Source organism: Pan troglodytes, chromosome 16, assembly GCF_028858775.2.
Source record: "Pan troglodytes isolate AG18354 chromosome 16, NHGRI_mPanTro3-v2.0_pri, whole genome shotgun sequence".
Taxonomy (NCBI): Eukaryota; Metazoa; Chordata; class Mammalia; order Primates; family Hominidae; genus Pan; species Pan troglodytes.
The window spans coordinates 33,249,255-33,272,962 of NC_072414.2; the positions used below are offsets into that span (position 1 = coordinate 33,249,255).

The following is a 23,708-nucleotide window of genomic DNA, read 5'->3' on the forward strand; positions in this document are numbered from 1 at the left end:
TGCCCAATAAACACTCAGCCCCAGCGGCAGGGGCGGGGCTTGTGGGAACGGCCCACCGCAGGGTTGGCCACCTTGAGAAGCTGCGAAGATGGCGGAGTAAGGCGTGCCGCTGTAAACTGGCCTCTGGGCCGGGGGCGAGCAGCCCCCGGGAGGCCGAGTGCATCTGTTGGACCGTGCGAGGTGAGCCGAGAAGGCCAGTGACGGTGGGACGAGCAGGCGCCGAGGAGGTGGCGTGGCCCAGCCGGGCCGGGTACGGAAGCGCGCAGGAACCTGCGAGTTGCGGGCAGCCGGCCTCGGCCTCGGCTGGGCGGGGGTTCCAACCTCGGCGGCTCCAGGGCGGCCGTCACCCGCCTTCTGGGTGTGTTGCACGGCCCACCCCTCAGCCCGTCTCGGTCCTTCCCAGTGCCGTGCCTTTAGCCACCTTTGTGCCTTCTGCTTGCACCCATACGGGGCTGTATCTGGCAGCCGCTGCTTCTGCCATCGATTTATTTTTCGAAGAATATCTTTGTTTTATTGATTTACTTATACCCCTCGCCTTAGGACTTCGTTCCCCCTCTTTGCCCGTCAGCGGTATCAGTTGAGGCCTGTTGTGGCTCTGAGTATTTTGTATCCCCAGCCCGTTGACCTTGAGACTTGTAACAGGTTCCCCTTGGGAATTGCATTCGAGTGTGTTTATCGCGGACATCCTGGTGCAACTTTTACTAAAGCCGTCCGCTCCCACTCCCACCTCCCAAACTTTTATGATTTGAGTAAGCGGTTCTGGCACTGATGTCCTGATAACGTTCTAATGGCGCATTAATTTTGGCTGATGCCAGGGTCTTGATAGAATTCACCGTTTTTGGTTTCCGACCCAGAAGTACAGGAGTTCAGTGTACAATATTGTTTTTATAGAGACAGAATGATAGGGAAATGTTATTAGAACGTAGTTTGTGTAAAGTGGTGGGGTTGCACAGTGTCAACACTGAGGCATTTGGTATTCTGTTCTCCTTTAACCGAACGGGTTGTCTCTTTTTGTAATTTGGATTGTTGTAACCCCTCATCCGGTCTCTCAGGTAAGATTCTAGGAAAGTTCCTGTTACTAGGTTTCTGAATTGGTGTGGCCTGTTTAAAACTGGCACATTAGTTGAGTTCCAACGGACACACCATTAGACAAATGAATGTTTTTGGGTATGCTCTTTGTTGGCCCTGGATTTGCTAGAGCTGAAAAATAACACAGAAGGACTTTTATATGAGACCTTTTTTGTCGCTCTGTCAGTTTATTTTTTGTTTTTTTGTCTTTGTCTCATCCAGGAGAAGAAAAAAAAGATCGGCCAGAGGAGAGGAACTAACCGAACATTCTTCCTCCCTACCTTATAGAGGGGAGTGGTCATCTACACTAAAGCAAAGTGTCAGGCGCGTCCGTGCCAAGAGACCACCAAACAGGCTTTGTGTGAGTAATAAAGCTATTTATTTCACCTGGGTGCAGGCGGGCTGAGTCCAAAAAGGAGTCAGCTAAGGGAGTTAGGGGTGGGCAGTTTTATATGATTTGGGTAGGTAGTGGAAAATTACAGTCAAAGGGGGTTGTGTCCTTGCGGGCAGGGGTGGGGGTCACAAGGTGCTCAGTGGGGGTGCTTCTGAGCCAGGAGATGGAATTTCACAAGGTAATGTCATCAATTAAGGCAGGAACCGGCCATTTTCACTTCTTTTGTGATTCTTCTGTTGCTTCAGACCATCTGGATATATACGTGCAGGCTTGGGCTCAGAGGCCTGACACTAAGGTCTTAAGTAGGGGTCCATAAACTACTGGAAATTTTATGCACAATTATACATTTTTGTGGGATGAAGAAGGTCCATAGTATCAGATTCTCAAAGAGGACACTGTTTCATAAAAGCTTGAGAACCATTGCTCCAAGACTTGACATCTTTTTAAAATTAATGCCAGTGCAGGTAGAGAGTAACTGCTTTCTTACTGTTCCTTTTGAATAGTTTATTATATTGATTTTTTTTTAACAATGGCTTGTCTGTTTGAGTAATATTGTATACTAAAATTACTAGCACCAGTGAGGGCCATATCCTTAATGTTCTTTTTCTTTTTAGGTTCCTTATCACAGGAAGAAAATTTTCCTTGACCTTTAGGTGCTTTTATATTCATCTCAAAAACAAAATTCTGAACTCAGGACTTGGCAAGTAAGTAATTGTGGGCTAATCGTTCCAAATACTGTTTAAGCAGCTTGAAAACAGGTACATAGAAGTGGAACAATAAGCCGTTAGCTTCAGCAGAAGACGAACATGAAAAATGACTGTAAGCTATTGAAATTTAAGTTAAATCTTTTATTTTTCAACAAAAGAAATGTATTAAATAAAAAGGAGTAATCTTGATCATTTGCTCAAACTACCAATAATTTTTACTGTCTAAAGAAAACAGACACATATTTAATTAGATTGAAGGAAATCAAATGATTGAAAAATAGGCCTGGCCCGGTGGCTCACGCCTGTAATCCCAGCAGTTTGGGAGGCCGAGGTGGGCAGATACTTGAGGTCAGGAATTTGAGACCAGCCTGGGTAACATGGGGGAACCCTATCTCTACAAAAAATACAAAAATTAAGCAGGTGTGGTGGCACGCACCTGTAATCCCAGCTACTTGGGAGACTGAGGCAGGAGAATTGCTTGAACTTGGGAGGCGGAGGCTGCAGCGAGCCGAGATTGCGCCACTGCGCTCCAGCCTGGGCCACAGAGACAGACTCCATCTCACACAAAAATAACGATTAAAAAAAAAATGTTACTGGGTGGTTTTATTTAAATAAATTTTGTGTATATTTCAGGTATACAACATGATGTTATGGGATGCATATAGATAGTAAAAAGGTTTCTACAGTGAAGTAAATTAACATCCATTGTCTCACATAGCTATTTTGTTTTTGTGGCAACAGCTAAAATCTCATTTAGCATGGATCCTGTTTACAGTATAATTTTATTACCTATAGTTGTCATGTTGTACATTAGATCGTTAGACTTGTTCAGCCTACGTACCTGTTCCTTTATATTCTCTGACCTATGTCTCTTCCTTTACTAACTCCCCCATCACTGTTTTGTTCTCTAACTCTGTATATTTGATTTTTAAAAAAAATTTCACATGTAAATGAGATTGTGCAATGTTTTTCTTTCAGTCCTCCTGACTCATCTATGCTGTGACAAATGGCAGAATGTTTTGTTGTTTTTTTTTTTTTGAGACAGTCTTGCTGTCTTAGCACTTGCTCTGTCACTGCACTCAGGCTGGAGTGCAGTGGTGCTATCTCAGCTCACTGCAACCTCTGCCTCCCTAATTCAAGCGATTCTTTTGCCTCTGCCTCCCAAGTAGCCAGGATTACAGGTGTGCGCCACCACGCCTGGTTAATTTTTATATTTTTTTAGTAGAGACAGGATTTCACCATTTTGGCCAGGCTGGTCTCAAACTCTTGACTTCATCCCAAAGTGCTGGGATTACAGGCATATGCCACTGCGCCTGGCCAAGATCTCATTCTTTTTTAGGGCTGAGTAACATATGCCATCATATATATGCACTGTAGTTTCTACAGTTTATCCATTCATCCATTGATGATGGACAGTTAGGTTGTTTCTGTATCTTGGCTATTGTGAATAATGTTCCACTGAACATAGGAGTGCAGACATCTTTATGAAGTGATTTCATGTTTTTTGGTTATATGCCCAGAAGAGGGAGTGCTGGGTTATGTGGTGGTTCCATTTTTAATTTCTTTAGAAACTTCCCAGCTGGGCGCAGTGGCTCATGCCTGTAATCCTGGCTACTCAGGAGGCTGTGGCAGGAGAATCGCTTGAACCTGGGAGGCGGAGGTTGCCATGAGCCAAGATCGCGCCACTGCACTCCAGCCTGGGCTACAGAGTGAGATTCCGTCTCAAAAAAAAATTTCCATACTGTTTTTCCATAGTGGCTGTTCCGATCTACACTCCCGCGAACAGTTAATAATAATTCATTCTTCTCTTAAACCAGGCAAATTTTAGAATATATTTATTTAATTTTTTTTTTGAGACAGAGTTTTGCTCTTGTCGCCCAGGCTGAAGTGCAATGGCGCAATCTCGGCTCACTGCAACCTCCGCCTCCCGGGTTCAAGCGATTCTCCTGCCTCAGCCTCCTGAGAAGCTGACATTATAGGCACCTGCCACCACGCCCAGCTAATTTTTGTATTTTTAGTAGAGATGGGGTTTCACCATATTGGGCAGGCTCGTCTTGAACTCCTGACCTCGTGATCCGCCCTCCTTAGCCTCCCAAAGTGCTGAGATTGGAGGTGTGAGCCACCGCGCCTGGCCAGTGTGTCCTTTCTTGACAGTGACATTATATCTGCAAAATAGGCTTTATACCTACTGTGTTAGTTTTAGTTTCCTAGGCCTGCTGTAACAAAGCACCACAAATTGGGTAGCTTAGAATAACAGAAATTGTTTGATAGTTATAAATAAAGGTCAGATGTCTAAAACCAAAGTGTTGGCAGGGCCGTCCCTCTGAATGCACTGAAAAGAAAATTTCCAGTCCTTCTAATTTCTTGTGGTTCCTTAACTTGTGGCAGCATAACTCCAGTCTTCACATGAAGTTCTTCCTGTGTGTGTATCTGAGTCCTAATATAAGGAGACTAGTCATATTGGATTGGGGTCCATCCTGCTCTGTTAATGACCTCATCTTAGCTGCTGACATCTGTAATGACTCTATTACCAAATAAGGTCACAGTATGAGGTAGTAGGGGCTAGGACTTTTAACATACTAATATTGGGAGGACACAGTTCAACCCATTAACACCTACTTATACCTTGATTAATTATATGAAAACCATTCAGTGTACAACTGCTTCAAGGATTGAAACCTTGTATGTAGTCCCAGCTACTCTGGAAACTGAGGTAGTAGGATTGCTTGAGGCCTGAAGTTCAAGGCTGCAGTACGCTGATTGTGCCTGTGAATAGCCACTGCACCCCAGCTTGGGCAGCATCAGAATTATAGAGACAGAAAGTAGAATGATGGTTGCCAGGTGTTGCAGGAAGGGCAGCGAGAGGGAATTACTGTGTAATGTGTACAAGGTTTCAGTTTGGGAAGAAGAAATGAGTCCTGGAGGTGGATTACGGTGATGGTTGCACAGCAGTATGAATGTACTTAATACTACTGAATTGTATACTCGAAAGGGTTAATATGGTGAATTTTATGTGTATTTTATCACAATAAAAACATTGAAAAATAAAACAATCTTTGTATGTATATGTATATATGTGTGTGTATATATGATATATATGATTGATATATATATATATCACTAGTAAGAAAGGGAATAAAAACTGATGAGGCAAAATGCCCTTTAGAGTGAAGAAGGCCTTACCACTTGGATTTACAACTTTAAGTCCAAGTAGACAATAATAGAAACTTGACATTGGTATAGCACAATATTTATAGTAATCTGAATATCCATCTGTAGGCTGGGTGTGTTAGCTCACACCTGTAATCCCAGCACTTTGGGAGGCCAAGGCGGGTGGGTTCTTTGAGGTCAGGAGTTAGAGATGAGCCTGGCCAACATGGTGAAACTGTGTCTTTACTAAAAATACAAAAATTAGTCGGGCATAGTGGTACGTGCCTGTAGTCTCAGCTACTCTGGAGGCTGAGGCAGGAGAATTGCTTGAACCTGGGAGATAGAGGTTGCAGTGAGCTGAGATTGCACCACTGCCTGGGCGACAAAGCAACACTGTCTCAGGGGAAAAAAAATATATATATGTGTATATATATGTGTATATATATATATATATATATGTGTGTGTATATATATATATATATATATATATGGTGTACAGAACTGATGTAAATAAAGTACATCAAAGGTAGTACTTTACTTACAGACTGGTACTTTGTCCTGATATGGAATGATCTCTAAGATACATTAACAGAAAAAGCAAGGTACAGAACAATATATAGTGTGCTTTCATTTGTGGGAAATGTCTCTAGAGATGTTTTGTAGCCATAGAATATTCCTAAAAGGATATGCCAGAAACACTGTTTACCCTATTTTACCTTACCTCGTGCATATATTTATTCAAATAAATAATTTAGAATTTTCAAAGAAAGGAAGCACTGAATAAATATTTGATAAATGACAACTTAAATTTTTGCTCAAGCAACAGTTTTACATCGACATAGTATATCCCTATCTAGGGGGCAGAAATTGAGCACCTAGCCCAGCAAGTTTTTTTGTTGTTGTTTGTTTGTTTTGGTTTTTTGCCCTGGCTGGAGTGAAGTGGCACAATCTCAGCTTGCTGCAACTTCCACCCCCCAGGTTCAAGCTATTCTCCTGCCTCAGCCTCTCTTGTACCTGGGATTATAGGTGTCTGCCACCACACCCAGCTAATTTTTGTATTTTTATTAGAGATGGAGTTTTGCCATGTTGGCCAGGCTGGTCTCCAACTCCTGACCTCAGGTGATCCACCCCCCTCAGCCTCCCAAAGTGCTAGGATTACAGGCGTGGGCCACCGCGCCTGGTAAGTTTTTTTTTTTTTTTAATTATTTATTTTTTTGAGACAGAGTCTCACTCTGTTGCCCAGGCTAGAATACATTGGTGCTTGCTGCAACCTCCGCCTCCGGGGTTCAAGTGATTCTCCTGCGTCAGCCTCCTGAATAGTTAGGATTACAGGCCTGCCACCACGCCCAGCTAGGAAGGTTTTTTTTTTAATATGATACTTATAAACTTAATTTGATTGATAGTGATAATAGTATTCATTGTGTTTTGTGAAATATATTCTAAATTCCCTATTTACATAGTGAAGTAAAAAAGGTGCACTAACTCCTGGGATACATCATTCTCTCTGTCCTTAGAGGAAGCAAAGTATATTAGTTATTGCTGTATAACAAATAACCCAAAACTCAGTAGATTAAAACAACAACAAATATGTATTACGTCTCTCAAGAATTTGGTAATAGCTTAGCTCTGGGGAGGTTCTGGCTTAGGGTCTCTTAAAAGCTTGAAATCTGGCTAGGCACGGTGGCTCATGCCTGTAATCCCAGCACTTTGGGAGGCCAAGGCAGTCGGATCACGAGGTCAGGAGATCGAGACCATCCTGGCTAACACGGTGAAACCCTGTCTCTACTAAAAACACACACACAAATTAGTCGGGTGTGGTGTTGGGCACCTGTAATCCCAGCTACTGGGGAGGCTGAGGCAGGAGAATGGCATGAACCTGGGAGGCGGAGCTTGCAGTGAGCAGAGATGGCGCGCTACTGTACTCCAGCCTGGGCAACAGAGCAAGACTCCGTCTCAAAAAAAAAAAAAAAAAAAGCTTGAAGTCTGATGGAGTTCTGTGGTGACACATTTACATGGCTGGCACATTCATGCTGTTTAGGGGGAAGTTTCATTTCCTCCCAATGTAGGCCTCTTTCAGGGCTGTCTGAGTACTCTTATACGGTGGCTGGCTTCTCCCTAAACAAGCAATCTAAGAGAATAAGGCAAAAGCCATAGTCTACTCTATGACTTTGCCGCAGAAGTCACTCACTGTCACTTCCTCCTTGTTCTGTTGGTCAGTATTCTGACATCAAGTGGTACATGGCAATACATTTCTTTTCTTTTTTTTTTTGACACGGAGTCTCGCTTTGTTCCCCAGGCTGGAGTGCAGTGGCGCAATCTCACTGCAAGCTCTGCCTCCTGGGTTCACATCATTCTCCTGCCTCACCCTCCCAGGTAGCTGGGACTACAGGCGTCTGCCACCACGCCCAGGTAATTTTTTGTATTTTTAGTAGAGACGGGGTTTCACGGTGTTAGCTGGGATGGTCTCGACCTCCTGACCTCGTGATCCGCCGGTCTTGGCCTCCCAAAGTGCTGGGATTACAGGCATGAGCCACTGAGCCTGGCCATGACAGTACATTTCTGACACCACCCAAGAATTAGCATAGACCTCACAGGTCAAAGGGCATGGTCCTCAACAAGACTGTCCTCACTTCAGATGCCAGCTGTACTTTGGAGGTACCCCCAGCCACCTGCATTTTCGACCAAGTGGCTACAGATTTGGAGATTCCCATGACCCTCTTAGAACCAGCTTTTGATTTCGTTGGTTTTCTTATTGTTTTTAGTTCCTTTAAAGTTAGGTTGGTTGATTTGAGGTCTTTTTACTTTTTTTTTTGAGACGGAGTTTCACTCTGTTGCTCAGGCCAGAGTGCAGTGGCACAATCTCAGATCACTGCAACCTCTGCCTCCCGGGTTCAAGCAGTTCTCCTGCCTCAGCCTCCCGAGTAGCTGGGATTGCAGGCATGCACCACCACGCCCGGCTAATTTTGTATTTTTAGTAGAGATGGGGTTTCTCCATGTTGGTCAGGCTGGTCTCGAACTCCTGACCTCAGGTGATCCACCCGCCTCGGCCTCCTAAAGTGCTGGGATTACAGGCGTGAGCCACCGTGCCCGGCCTGTTCTCCTTTTCGATCCTCCCAATAAGTCAGGTTTTTTAGTAGAAAGTTACTTTGTATAATCAGCACCAGTAAGCAAGTGAGTAACTTCAGCCACTTGAAAGTACCTAATGTGAGGCCAACTTTAGGGGAAATTTATTTGTAAGTTTTGTGTATCCGTTGTATAGTTGCAGTTGATAAATCCAGAAAACTAGATTTTCAGCAGCTGGTTGTGCTAGCTCACGCCTGTAACCCCACCACTTTGGGAGGCCGAGGCGGGTGAATCACGAGGTCAGGAGTTCGAGACCAGCCTGGTCAACATGGTGAAACCCTATCGCTACTAAAAATACAAAAAAAAGGTCAGGAGTTTGAGACCAGCCTGGTCAACATCCTGAAACCCTATCTCTACTAAAAATACAAAGAAAATTAAAAAAAATTAGCATAGTACAGGCACCTGTAATCCCAGCTACTCGGGAGGCTGAGGCAGGAGAATCGCTTGAACCTGGGAGGCAGAGGTTGCAGTGAGTCGAGATTGTGCCATTGTACTCCAGCCCAGGCGATAGAGTGAGACTCCATCTCAAAGAAAACTAGGTTTTCTAGATTGTGTCTAATTATATTTTTAGTTCATGTTGGCTAAGCATTTAAGAGCCCTACTATTCATGTATTCAACAGATTTTTTTAATTTTTAATTTTTTTTTTTAAGATAAAGTCTCGCTCTGTCACGCAGGTTGGAATGCAGTGGTGCGATCTCGTCTCACTGCAATGTCTGCCCCTCGGACTCAAGTTGTCCTCCTGCCTTAGCCTCCCAAATAACTGGGACTACAGGTGTATGCCACCATGCCTGGCTAATTTTTGTATTTTTAGTAGAGATGGGGTTTTGCCATGTTGGCCAGACTGGTCTCGAACTCCTGACCTTGGGTGATCCACCCACCTTGGCCTCCCAAAGTGCTGGGATTACAGGGGTGAGCCACGGCACCCAAACTATTCAACAGATTTTCATCAAGTGCTTACCATGGGTCACATGCTATTCTGGGTGCTTGTAATTCATCAGTGAACAAAACAGGATCCTTCCAGTGGATCTTACATTTTAGACAAAACAGTGAGTGAGAAATGAAATAAGTACCTCTTGTAAGTTCCTAGATAGTGTCACGTGCTGTGGATAAAGGGAAAAGTAGAGCAGGATAAAGGGCAGTGTTGGGAGAGTATCTGTGTGTAGGATGAGGGGAAGATACAGGTTTATATAGGGGCCCAAGGTAGGCCTCATTGAAGAAATGATATTTAGAGACCTGCAAGGGGACTAGTTACGCAGATACCTGGGGGAAGAGTCTTCCCAGTGTGGGAACAGCCACTACAAAGGCTGTAAGGAGCATGCCTAACGTTTCAGAAAGAGCAGAGTCCATTGTGGTTAGAGCCCATGATCGAGCTATGGTCAGAAGAGATCAGGGTGCAGATCTTAGGAGGAACTGAAGGTCATAAATTTTGGCTTTTACACTAAGCTGCTATTTATTCAGCCATTCTGAGTTTTGTTGTTGTTTGTTTTGAGACAGGGTCTCACTGTCGCCCAGGCTGGAGTGCAGTGGCACAGTTTCAGCTCACTACAACTTCACCTCCTGGGCTCAAGCGATTCTCCCACTTCAGCCTCCTGAGTAGTCGGGACTACAGGCACATGCCACCGCACTTGTTAATTTTTTCAGTTTTTGTAGAGACAGAATGTCAGTATATGGCCAGGCTAGTCTCGAACTCGTGAGCTCAAGCAGTCTTTCCCCGCCTCAGCCTCCCAAAGTGCTGGGATCATAGGTGTGAGCCACTGTGCCCAGACAGCCATCCTCAAATGGGTTAGTTACATCCTGCCGTTAATGATACATACACATATATACCTGTGTGTAAGAGTGTATAAATTGAATAGTCATGTCTGAGATATGAAATTGGGCATTTTGAAGAGAATATAAGCTTATGATTTGCTAGTGTTATTGCCTAATATTAAGATATAGATTGGGGGACAAAGTTTATATATGTTCAAGGTGTGCTTCCTTCCCCATCCAGACGGCGTCTTGCTCTGTCACCCAGGGTGGAGTGCAGGTGGCCTGATCTCGGCTCACTGCAACCTCCAGCTCCCGGTTTCAAGCAATTCTCATGCCTCAGCCTCCCAAGTAGCTGGGATTACAGGCGCCCGTCACCTCACCTGGCTAATTTTTGTATTTTTAGTAGAGACGGGGGTTTCACCATGTTGGCCAGGTTGGTCTCGAACTCCTGACCTCGTGATCCTCCCAGCTTGGCCGCCCAAAGTGCTGGGATTACAGATGTGAGCCACCGCACCCGGCCAAGGTGTGCATTTTTTTTACATACACTTTTTTTTTTTTTTTTTTTTTTGAGACAGAGTCTTGCTCTGTTGCTGGTCTGGAGGGCAGTGGCGCTATCTTAGCTTACTGCAACCTCCACCTCCTGGGTTTCAAGTCAGCCTCTGTAATGAAGCAGCCCTGCTGCTCATAGGGTTCTAAAGGTGTACCTGTGGATCTTTACTTTTTCTTCTTCCATGCTGCTTTTGCAACAAGTGCAAATTCTGCACTATTTTTCCTCCTGATTTGATTCTGGATTAATATACGTTTGGCTTTCCTAGGCTTTGAATAAGAACCCTATCTTCAACCAGAAGAGGTTATTTAGGTTCAATTTACAGTTGAGGTATTTTTTAATGTATATGACAGACTGAAAATAGTGGGCTAGAAAGACTAGTTAGCGAATCGCTATTGGCCATTTTTGTAAACTAAAATCATTTAAGCCTTTGACGGGCATCTGTGATGTATTTATTATTGTAGAGCATACATAACAAAACTCTTAAATATTTTACAGTGTACAATTTATTGGCATTAAGTATATTCCACATTGTTGTATACCCATTACCATTATCTCTAGAATTTTTTCATCATTTCAAACAAACTCAGTACTCATTAATCTCCCCATCTCCGCTCCCACAGCCCTGGTAACCTCTCTACTCTAAATCTCTATGAATTTGACTGTTGTATCTGATGTAAGTGGAATTATACAATATTTGCCCTTTTGTGTCTAGCTTCTTTTTGCAAATTTAACAGTTTTTAGATTTAGCAGCAATGAACTTGATGTACTTTTTAAAAAAAATTTTCATACAGTCTCACTCTTGTTACCCAGGCTGGTGAGCAGTGGCACAATCTTGGCTCACTGCAACCTCCACCTCCAGGTTCAAGTGATTCTCCTGCCTCAGCCTCCTGAATAGCTGAGATTACAGGCACCCGCCACCACGCCCAGCTAATTTTTTTGTATTTTTAATAGATTTTGTATTTTTAACATGTTGGCCATGTTGGTCTTGAACTCCTGACCTCAGGTGATCCACCCGCTAGGCCTCCCAAACTGCTGGGATTACAGGCGTGAGCCACTGTGCCTGGCCTTGATTTAGTATTTACATGTTTACATTTGGTGATAATGGAACAGTATATATTTTACTTAGTTATATTTTATAAAATATCGTTTATTGCTGGTAGTTGAAGGTGATTCAGAGTAAGATATGTATGCTTTTGAGTATTATATATTTCGATATCAAATTTGGAGTACAGTGCTACTTGTGTTTATTTTTGTTTCTTTTTTCTTTTGATAGGAGGTGCAAGCGAAGATGCAGTGCTACCTTATTTTTCATTTTTATTTTTTGGAGACAGAGTCTCACTCTGTTGCCCAAGCTGAGTGCAGTGGTGCAATCATGGCTCACTGCAACCTCAACCTCCAGGGCTCAAGCGATCCTCCTGCTTCAGCCTCCTCCAAAGTAGCTGGGACCACAAGAGGGCACCACCACGCCCTGCTAATTTTTTATTTTTTGTAGAGTGGGGTCTTGATATGTTGCCCAGGCTGGTCTCCAATTCCTGGGCTCAAGGGATCCCCCTGCCTCAGCCTCCCCAAAGTGCTGGGATTACAGGTGTGAGCTGCTGCACCTGGCTCAGTGCTACTTTAAAACACAAATGTGGCCGGGCCCAGTGGCTCACGCCTGTAATCCCAATACTTTGGGAGGCTGAGGCGAGTGGATCACTTGAGGTGAGGAGTTTGAACCCAGCCTGGCCAACATGGTGAAACCCCGTTTCTACTAAAAATACAAAAATTAGCCGGGTGTGGTGGTACATGCCTGTAATGCCAGCTACTCGGGAGGCTAAGGCAGGAGAATCACTTGAACCCAGGGGGCAGAGGTTGCAATGAGCTGAGATCACAGCACTGCACTCCAGCCTGGGCAGCAGAGTAAGACTTTGTCTCAAAAAAAGAACAAAAACAAACAAAAAAAAATGTTTTATATGCAAAAGTTTTTTGTATCATGCTTGTATAAATCCAGCTTTTTTTGTATCATGCTTGTATTTTTTTTTTCTAGCTGTTACTGCTTTTCTGATAATAGTACTGAATTTGGTGTTATGGTTGGTCATTTTCTTTTAGATAATATGTAATCCAAAATATTCTTTTGTTTGTTTGTTTGTTTGTTTGAGACGGAGTCACGTTCTGTTGCCTGGGCTGGAGTGCTGTGATGCAATCTTGGCTCACTGAAATCTCTGCCTCCCAGGTTCAAGCGATTCTCCTGCCTCGGCTTCCTGAGTAGCTGGGACTAACAGGCACCCGTTACCACGCCCAGCTAATTTTTGTATCTTTAGTAGAGACGGGGTTTCACCATGTTGGCCAGGCTGGTCTTGAACTCCGGACCTGGTGATCCACCCGCCTCGGCTTCCCGAAGTGCTGGGTTTACAGATGTAAGCCACTGCACCCGGCCTATTCTTTTCTTTACATTTTAGATATTGTTTTGAGTCAGCTTATGCAAAAGTACCTGTCCTAATCTTTCTGTTTTTATTTTGTATTTCTAGGTGTCTCTATGTTGTCTCCTAGAGTGGGTAGTCCTGCTTCTTTTACCCAGTTACTTTCCCTGTTCTTGAAATGTGGCTATCACTTCTCTACACATTGCCTCCATGATTTGAAATGGAAAAGGCCACTTTTCTTTTTGTTCTGCCTCTCAAATTGAACACAGAGGAGCTCCTAGGATTCCAGTTATCCTGCTAACATCTCCAGGAAGAAAGAAGCAACTCGTATGGGTCTTTTGCTGTTTGCTTAATTATAAAGACATCATTTTGCAAGCAGAAGGCTGAGTTTCATTTGAAACAGGTGCTTAGGTGGTGGTATTTGTGAATACTTTTCATTCCAAGCAAGAAGACTAAAGTAGCAGCAAGTATGAATGACTTCAGGGTTTAAAAAAAATGTCTTCCAGTTTCAGCCACTACCATGATAAGCACAGTTGAGACTGCAGCAGTAAATTCCAAATATGTGTTTCTAATTTGACGTGAAAGATACTAAAAATTTATATTTGTATATTTAAATCCTGGCTCATCCTGTGACATAGATTTACTGAATAGGAACAAAGGCCCAATTTTAAACAAAAACCTAGGCCGGGTGCGGTGGCTCACACCTATAATCCCAACACTTTGGGAGGCCAAGGCAGGCAAATCACCTGAGGTTGGGAGTTTGAGACCAGCCTGACCAACATGGAGAAACCCCATCTCTACTAAAAATAGAAAATTAGCCAGGCGTGGTGGTAGATACGTGTAATCCCAGCTACTCGTGAGGCTGAGGCAGGAGAATTGCTTGAACCCGGGAGGCGGAGGTTGCAGTGAACTGAGATTGCACCACTGCACTCCAGCCTGGGTGACAGAGTGAGACTCTGTCTCAGAAAAATAAAAAAAAAACTTTGGACATAGAGGAGTTGGGGGCAGAGGGGGGAGGATGAGAGAATTTTCCATGTAACTCCTTTTCCTTAAGAAAAAGAAGCAAAAATCCCTCATGCAGTGCCATCTGACTTTATGGTGTTTCACATTATATAGTTACATTTTTTTTATAAACGCATAAGATTAACTCTTCCTGCAACCCAAGGTGGATACTTGGATGTTTGATTTTTATTTATTTATTTATTTATTTTTTGAGGCAGTCTCTCTCTGTTGCCCAGGCTGGAGTGATGCGTGATTTCTGCTCACTGCAGTCTCTCCCACCCGGGTTCAAGCGATTCTCCTGCCTCAGCCTCCCAAGTAGCTAGGATTACAGGCGCGCACCACCACGCTCAGCCTGATTTCTAGGCTGAAAAGGCTGGGACTCAGGTACTTTCCCCAGTTGGGACTGAACTTTCTCGTCAGAGAATGGGCCTCAGAAGCAATGTTCCCAAACTTGTGGTTGGGTCATCGTGGAAAAGAAACCTCAAATAAGAAAAATAATTACAATAAGAAATGGATTTTCTTTTTTCCCACAACAGTTATACATTATAAAGAACAGACTGTCGTAGAAAACTGTCTTTGCTTCCAAATCAGCAGAGGACCATTGTATGTATTGTCAGGTCTTTATATAAGAGTGAAACCTTTATTTATGCTTCTTGTGAGTAGAGAATAAATTTTAAAACTAATTAGATGAAATTAAGAACAGAGTATTGGAACATCTCTGTGTTTTCTGGAATGTTTACTCAGGTCCATGAATGCTGTGATGCTGGGAACTTAGGGAAGATTCACCAAAATTTGAGAGTGATAAAAATGGCCTAAAATGGGAAATGGTGAGCACTCTTATTATTAGTGAGATTGGTCAATCAGCCCATTTGAAATGGGTAAAAAATACTTTCAGTAAAATAATTACATATTATATATAAAATATTTTTTTGAGGGCAGCTACTGAGTGATAAAAGCATAGTAGAAATCACTTCGGTTAAAAGTAACTCAAATTTTTCTCTTAAGTAATCTACCAACTTCCTGATGTTTTTCTTTAATATTTTGGAACTGTTCAAGACAGAATGGAGCCTACATATATGGGTTCCACTAGTATGTTGAAAATGTCATATCATGGAGAATGGAGACACTTTCCAGGTGTCTGTTAAACCCATCTTCTCTGTGTACTTCTGGCATCTTTTTTGGTAGGATCATTTGGCAGGGGGTAGAGTACCTGTACTTTTGGCACCATTGAAACCAGCTCTGGCCCACTTGTTTGAATAGCTATCAGACTCAGCGTCTCTATATGCTTTATATACAGTTGAGAGAACCAGTGTTTAATGCTCTTGAAATTATATCTTCCATGCTTCAGACCAGATGCATTTAACAAAATGGATATATTCCAGCTGTAGTTGCCCAGTGTTTAATTAACACATCTACATTTTTTTCTTGTCTATTTTGGTCCCCTTGATAGGAAAAGCTATAATTTTAGGCAGGACTATACGTCGATTTGTAGCCATGCTTCCTTCCTTTCCCTTGCTCATCCATGTTAGCTGGCAGTTTTTCTTTTGAAAAGTTAAAACCGGGATATGTGCAATAGAAATATATATATATATGTATATTTTAATACTTGTGGACAAATGTTACAAGTTGTTTAAGAACAACAAAATCACCAATGTCTTCCATTTTGAGATGTGTATAGTTTTGTAAGCATTAGTGCTTGGTAGCATATTGTAGTGCCATGTTAGGGGTTAGTGCATGAGTCTAGTGATTTTAAACTTCAGGATGAATTAGTGATAATAACAAATAGTGTAAAAAGAGTGGAAAATCTAAACCTTTTCTTTTTCCATAATGTCTAAATCTGTTATATTCTTCCTGGGGAAAAGAGATTAAGGCCCAAAAGACTCATTTATGAATAGAAATGTGGGGTCAAAATCTGAGATACTATGTTTGAGGACATTTCAGCTTTCCATAAGGTATCTGGAAACCAGCTGTCTTTGTGTCTTATGAAACCTCAAGTCAAAATGAGACCGCATTTAATTATTCTGCTTTGCTCATTTTTGGGGGTGGGGGGGAGATAGAGTTTCACTCTGTCACCCAGGCTGGAGTGCAGTGGCACAATCTTTGCTCACTGTAACCTCTGCCTCTTGGGTTCAAGTGATTCTCGTGCCCCAGCCTCCTGAGTAGCTGGGACTACAGGCACGTGCCACCACGCCCAGCTAATTTTTGTATTTTTAGTAGAGACGGGGTTTTGCCGTGTTGGCCAGGCTGGTCTCAAACTCCTGACCTCAAGTAATCCACCTGGCCTGCTCTTTTCATGTCTTAACATGGCATGTCTTTTAGGTTCATTATTTTCCTACTCCTTGTATGTCAAGAAATTACATTTTGCATGTCTTACGGAGATGCTGTTAATTGCTTCAGTGAGTGCTTTTCTAATCTGCAGACCATTTACATTTCCTGTTTGCAGCATGCTGTGTGCAAACACTCAGTAATTTGGAGTATTCAGTTATTTGTTAGGGCTCTTCCTATTTCCAAATGTGCTGAATTGTCTATTGATGGGATTTTCAGAACTTTTCATGAGAACTGGAAATGTAGCTGGGTGGCACCTACCTAGGTTGCTACGTAGTAAGTAGACTTTTTCTCTTGGGTATAGTAAGCCTCAGACAGCTTTCACTTTTATCTACTTTACTTGTGGAAATAAAACAGTCGTTTTGTTCTGAGAGAATAAGATAGCTTTCTGTAGAGAAGGAATTCCTACCTCTAAAAGCTGCCTTGAGAACTCAGAAGTGGCAGTTTTCTGAGGTGATTTTTAAATTTCAGTATTAGGGAGAGTCCAGCATTTGCTGACACAGATTCTACATAACTAATGTATGATAGCAAATGCAAAACTATTATAATGTGGTGTGTCTTGTGCATACACAGGTTAGAACAAGTAGACTCTGGCAGCAGATCTCCAGAGACCCAAGTTTAGGTTCTCATAGTGTATTTGAAGTAGTTATACTCCTGGCTTAAGTAGTTTAGTGCCTGGGAGAATCCATTACTGAAAAGCATTTAACTTAAAAAAAAAAAAAAAAAAAAAAACTGAAAAGGTAGTGAATACAGAATAGCACAATATATAGGAAAGGATATTTCCTGTTGAAAAAAAAAAGCCATAAAATGAATAGTAATTTTCAAGAGGTAGAATTTTAGTAGCAATAAGTTTGTGCATGTATAGTAATTTGCATTAGCAAGGTTGTACAATAGAATAAGTGATACTACTGGAGTTTGTGGGGCTCTGCAACCAAGAGTTGCACAAAGGCCAGGTGCGGTGGCTCACACCTATAATCCCAGCACTTTGGGAGGCCAAGGTGGGCGGATCACAAGGTCAAGAGATCAGGACCATCCTGGCCAACATGGTGAAATGCCATCTCTACTAAAAATACAAAACTTAGCTGGGCATGGTGGCACATGCCTGTAATCCCAGCTACTCGGGAGGCTGAGGCAGGAGAATCGCTTAAACCTGGGAGGCGGAGGTTGCAGTGAGCTGAGATCACACCACTGTACTCCGGCCTGGTGACAGTAAGACTCCACCTCAAACAAACAAAAAATGCACAAAAGGAAAAAATGTTCTGGATAAAGAGCATATGAAAGGTACTTTCTTTTAGAACAGTATGAATGTATATGAATTTATCTTTATGTGAGAAATAATCTTTTTTGTAAGTTAAAGGTTAAAGACCCTGTTTGTTTCCTAAATCAGAGGGTTAGAGCTGTTGAAATTAAACCTTTATAGTGCTTAACCTGGAAACAAATGTACTACAGCCCCACTGAAGCCGCTCTATGGGTTTTTTGCTTACGATGTTTTAGCAACAGGCATTTATTTTGTAGAATGGTATACTTTCTGCTTTGTCTCCTCATCTTTCTCCACTGGTTTCCTGGGTACATTTTTTTTTAAAGGGAGAGAAGTTTGTGAGTTTAATGTTTTAAAAAAACTCCCAAGAACATGGATAAGCCGGATTTCTCTCATGCTTACGATTAGGGAGTTAGGATTTAAAGATGCAAAGCAGAAGGACTGAAAGGAATAGCCAGTGAATATGTTTCGGTGGGTGAGGTGTAAAACCTTGTCTAATATAGATGTGTCCTATGGCCTGTGACTGCTTATTCTTTATCAATGAGAACCCAGCAAACTAGTTTCTTTCTTGATCTGAGGAACCACACAGCTCACATCAGAATATAATAGTGGAACTAGGGTGACTTCACTCCCTTTCACCTGATGTCTATCTTGGCCTTTTAGCACCTTGACTATCCCTGAAAAGACTGGGTCTTTGTTTTCCCAGGGAAAAAACGAAGTGATGTAGATCTAAGAAATAGTGCCTCTTTAATATTTAATTCTTACATGACAACTAACACACAGGGAAAAGGCTATGTTAAGTTGATTATAGCTCCTCTTTAAATGTCCTATGCTGTCAGTTGGTCTTAGAGACATGGGAATAACCAAGCAATATTCAGACATCTGCACTATCTGGGGACAGCGCTACATAGTACAATGATGTCAGCAGTTCAGTTACTTGGAACAATTAAAGATTACCCTTAACAGCCATGTTAATACATCTAAATGCTAAAATATACTACGAGTTTTTCATAGTCTTGAAAGTATACAGTTAATTACTTTTCAAAGTTACTGTGGTCTCATGTTTACTCTTCTTGTATCTGTGATATGCAAAAAGATGAAGACTCTTGGCCTCCAGGAGTTTACATCCTCATGGTGCTGTTGGTTCAAGCAGATTTCTTCTAGTTTATTAATGAACATTGCTTGGCTATTAATTATATCCTATTTGGAAGGATCCCTTGGTGAACAGTTTTTAAAAGCAGAGGGCTGTGCTAAATTTCAGGGTATTGATAACTTGAGTTTACATTGTATTAGCCCTGCTCGTTATCATTTTTTTCCCCAGGGAGCTATGCAGGTAATGCTCATTAGCATGAATCAGAAAAGAAACCATTCTGCCTAAGAGCATCTTAACCATCCCCCTAAACCACCTATGCTCTCCTGTTATAGTTGTCAGTAAATCGCGAAGAAAATTAACAGCTCCTTAAGACTCTACATCCCTCAATTCTCTTTCTTTTCCCAGAGTTTGTACATCATTCTCTACTCAGATGGACCAGGATTTGCATATAAGCCTTTTAAAACTGACTAGTGGTCCTAATTTTAACATTTTTGTGTATGACTCCTATCCCTTTTCTGAAGCAGCATTGTGATAGATGTGGAGCTTCTACCTGCATTTCTAAGCAATTATTAACCCAACTTTTGAGTTGAAACTTGCATGGATCCTTGTTATTTCCCCTAATTCCTCTGAATCAAGGAATTTATTTTGCATGCTTATTAAACTCAAACTGGGTCTGATTGAAAGTGCAAGCAATAGTGACAGGACCTTAACTCTGGTTTTAGAGTACGAACATTCTAATGCATGACTCAAAATGTCCAGTGTTGTGGTTACTAGTTATTTTATATATGCATTTGTTAATAATGAAGCAATAGAGACTAAGACCAATAGCTTGAATATATTCAGATTATTTTCATGTTTTAATAAAGGATTTTTCTTACTTCCATTGAAAATGGGAAGTAGAAGATAAACAGGGGCAACCACAAGACATTCAAACTGTCAGGACTAGGGCGTAGCAGTGCCCACCCTCTAACCACTTGCCTGGTTCCATTAGTCCCCAAGCATGTTTGAAAACAAAAGACACAAACTAAGCATGCTGAATAAAACTAGCTGCTATGGCTATAATAATCAGAAAGGTGCAGAGTTTCAGAAAGAGTAGGAAAGTAGGGAATGCCAGTATGGAGTATGTAAAATAACTAGATATGGATATGGGGTTTGTTTATGATATGGTTTATGTAGACAAAGTTTGAGGTCTTTTAAAACTGGGATTTGAGTTGAAAAGAGTCAGGATGCACATATTTCCACTATTTCAGGATTTTCAGATGACTAGGCACATGTTGTGGATGATACTGGTACCAACTACCAATGACCAACTATAAAGTACCCCTGCGATAAGGGAGACTTCCTTTTTGTAGAATAGTCCTGAAAATACTGACAGATCTGTGGTTAGTTTGTTATTTTATTGCATAAAAAACAGTTTAAACAAATTTTATAGCCAAAGTTTTATCCTTGATGGGTTTGGCCAGACTACAATTTCTTGACTAAAGCTTTTAATGCCAGGTTAAACAGGAGAAACTTTTTCCACTAGAAGAAAATCCTTGCTATCTATTTTTTCCAATAGAAGAAAATCCTTGCTATTTATTTTATTTGATGAATAAACAAATTTATTGCAGTAGCTTAAAAAAAAATTTTTTTTTTAAACAGTCTCACTCTGTCGCCCAGGCTGGAGTGAAGCAATGTGATCTCAGCTCACTGCAACCTCCACCTCCCGAGTAGCTGGGATTACAGACATGCACCACCACCCTCAGCTAATTTTTGTATTTTTAGTAGAGACGGGGTTTCGCCATGTTGGCCAGGCTGGTCTTTAACTCCTGGCCTTACGTGATCCGCCCCCCCCCTTAGCCTTCCAAAGTGCTGGGATTACAGGTGTGAGCCACTGCACCTGGCCTGTAGTAGCTTAAAATTTTCCTTGAGAAAATTCCTGACTTTAAAAATATATATAAGTACAAGTGATTGTGACAAATGACGTAAAAATGGCATTCATGATGTCTGAAACAAGCCTAAATAGAATTCAAGATTAGACTAAATGATTTTCACAAGGCACATTCAAGGTTTTACATTCTATGATTGAAAAAAATTTTTTGAAAACTTTTTATTTCATTCTTTCCTGTAGGATTTTGCTACAAATAACTTTGGGAATGAATAAAGTGGAATGGTAACTAACTTTTCAGTGGTTCAGAATTGAATTAGACTTCTTGTGACTGTGATGTTTGGTTTCCATTGAAATATATGAAGTGAGATGTCATATCCTGAATATAGTTTGTCTTCCCCAATTACTTGATAGCATGTCTGTCAGCCAGTAAAGATTAAGAACAGAGTTTCTCTAAATTCCTCCGATTATTCCACTAAGGCACATTAAAATACTTAATTTTGGGAAACCAAACATCACAGATTTCTCCATGAAGTCCTAAATCTTCTTTAAAGTCAGAATAGGTATCTTAGTTACTGACAGTATTCAGATTTTTTTCTCCCTTGGTGATATGTCATTCCATCAGTGAAAAAGTATTTTCTCCCAGGGATAAGAAAGGTATTCTGGTAATATATTATCATCAATCCTTAAACAGTAACAGTCTTGGCACTTATCATAAAACCGACCCATTTCTTATAACCAGAAAGATTATCTTAGACTGTCCTTCACATTATACTTTACTTACTGCCTTGTAAGAATAAGAGTTGCTCACTGTGTTTACTTGCTGTCCTCCATATTCTCCATTGCACCATTGGTGTATAACGTTAAGAGTTTCATTGAATATTATTTTAAGTATTACAAAAGGCAGCTTGCTTCTTAATCTATGCATCTTTGGGGTTTTTGAAGAAATTTAATTCTTTGATGTAAAAAGGAACTGTTAAAAAAGTTGGAAGCTCTGCACCTGTGTATATATATATTTTAGCAATAAAGCAGCATGGGCTGAGAATGCACTGAAATCTCATTGTGTGTCGTTACTTGAAATGGGTAATTTTAAATAATGCAGTACATACTGATGATGGGAGAAGGAGCCTTTCCAAAGACCTGTGCCAAAGTACTCTTCAGATGTTAAAGAACAAAGGACCAGGTTACTTGAGACCTAGCTGTAGCAGTTTCCAGTGTGTTGTACAATGGAACAGGCAGCCATTCAAACCTCAATATGTAATGTTGCTTTTACAGCCATAAGGAGTTTTGGAATACTTTTTCTAACATATATGTAATTGCCTTTATTTTGTGTGTCTATGTGTGTATCCACATACATGGAGTTTAATAACAGTATTCATTGAGCACCAACTATGTGATAAGCACTGCTCTAATTACATTAGATGCATTAATTAACTCATTTAATGCTCACTACAGCTCTAATTACTATAGTTTTTATCCCTATTTTACATAGAAGGAAATTAAAACAGATAAATTGTTCCAGTTCATGGCTAGTAAGTACCCAAGCCACAGTTTCAATCCAGTTTGGTTCCAGAGCCTGCTCACTTACCAGGATGCTATATTGTGCTTCTCAAAAAATAGAAAGGGAAGAAGTATACTTTCACTCTGTATTTTGTCACACATGTCTTTTTTCTAGAGTGAGCATGTAATCTGAAAAAAATCTATTTAAAGCTAGCCAGTTTAATTTGACGTAAAGGTCAAGCATTTAATTTTATTTATTTATTTATTTAGAGATGGAGTCTTGCTCTGTCGCCCAGAGCAACCAAGGGTGACTCAATGTGGCACTTATTAAGTCTTTTTTTTTTTTTGAGACGGCGTCTCGCTCTGTCACCCAGGCTGGCATGCAGTGTCATGATCTTGGCTCCCCACAACCTCTGCCTCCCAGGTTCAAGCGATTCTCCTGCCTCAGCCTCCCGAGTAGTGGGACTACAGACGCACGCCACATGCTCAGCTAATTTTTGTATTTTTAGTAGAGACGGGGTTTCACTATGTTGGGCAGGCTGGTCTGGAACTCCTGACCTCGTGATCCGACCGCCTCGGCCTCCCAAAGTGCTGGGATTACAGGTGTGAGCCACTGCACCTGGCCTATATTAGGTCTTATTCTTTAAAAAGTAAAAGCTTTTATTGGGCTGGTTTTTGCCAGAAAGCATCAACCTTGCTTATAGGACCAAATTTTTGCAACTCTACGCATAATCAGACCTGGCACAATGGCTCACCGCTGTAATTCCAACACTTCAGAAGGCTGAAGTGAGGATCTCTTGGGCCCAGTTTGAGCCCACAGTGAGGCCTTGTCTCTACAATTTTTTTTTTTTTTTTTAAATTAGCCAGGCGTGGTGACATAAACCTGTGGTGCCAGCTATTCAGGATACAGTTGGGAGGATCACTTGAGACCAGAAGTCAAGGCTGCAGTGGGCCATGTTCACACCTCTGCACTCAGGCCTGGGTGACAGAGTGAGACCCTGTCTCACCACCCTCCCCTCAAAAAAAGCATAAGCAGGCCAGTCGCAGTGGCTCACGCCTGTTATCCTAGCAGTTTGGGAGGCCAAGGTGGGTGGATTTGCCTGAGCTCAGGAGTTCGAGACCACCCTGGGCAACACGGTGAAACCCCGTCTCTACTAAAATACAAAAAATTAGCCGGGCATGGCGGCATGCACCTGTAATCCCAGCTACTCAGGAGGCTGAGACAGGAGAATCGCTTCAACACTCGGGAGATGGCAGTTGCAGAGATCAGGCCACTGCACACCAGCCTGGGTGACAGAGCAAGACTCCATCTCGGGAAGAAAAAAAAAAAAAATTATATATCTATATATATATCTATATATCTATATATATATCTATATATGTATCTATCTATATATCTATATATATATTCTGCTAGCTACATCCCAGCCAAGTTAGCTTTTCTATCCTCCACCACTTGGATATGTAATTTCTTGATTGTGCTAGTGCCAAAGGCTCTCCTTAGTGGTCTGCTTGCTGCCCT

At 41.7% G+C, this 23,708-nt stretch overlaps 1 long non-coding RNA gene across 2 annotated transcripts in view; it reads left to right on the forward strand.

The window, feature by feature from the left end:
- LOC134808520 (uncharacterized) overlaps nucleotides 1-23,708 on the forward strand; it is a 25,012-nt gene continuing 1,304 nt past the window's right edge. Inside the window, exons 1-4 of one of the 2 annotated variants that reach the window (XR_010151612.1) lie at nucleotides 1-180; nucleotides 1,291-1,429; nucleotides 2,077-2,166; nucleotides 13,250-21,741. This is a non-coding gene — a long non-coding RNA (uncharacterized LOC134808520). Of the gene's footprint in view, nucleotides 181-1,290; nucleotides 1,430-2,076; nucleotides 2,167-13,249; nucleotides 21,742-23,708 lie in introns of those variants that run through there. The other variant, XR_010151613.1, reaches the window with a different exon arrangement.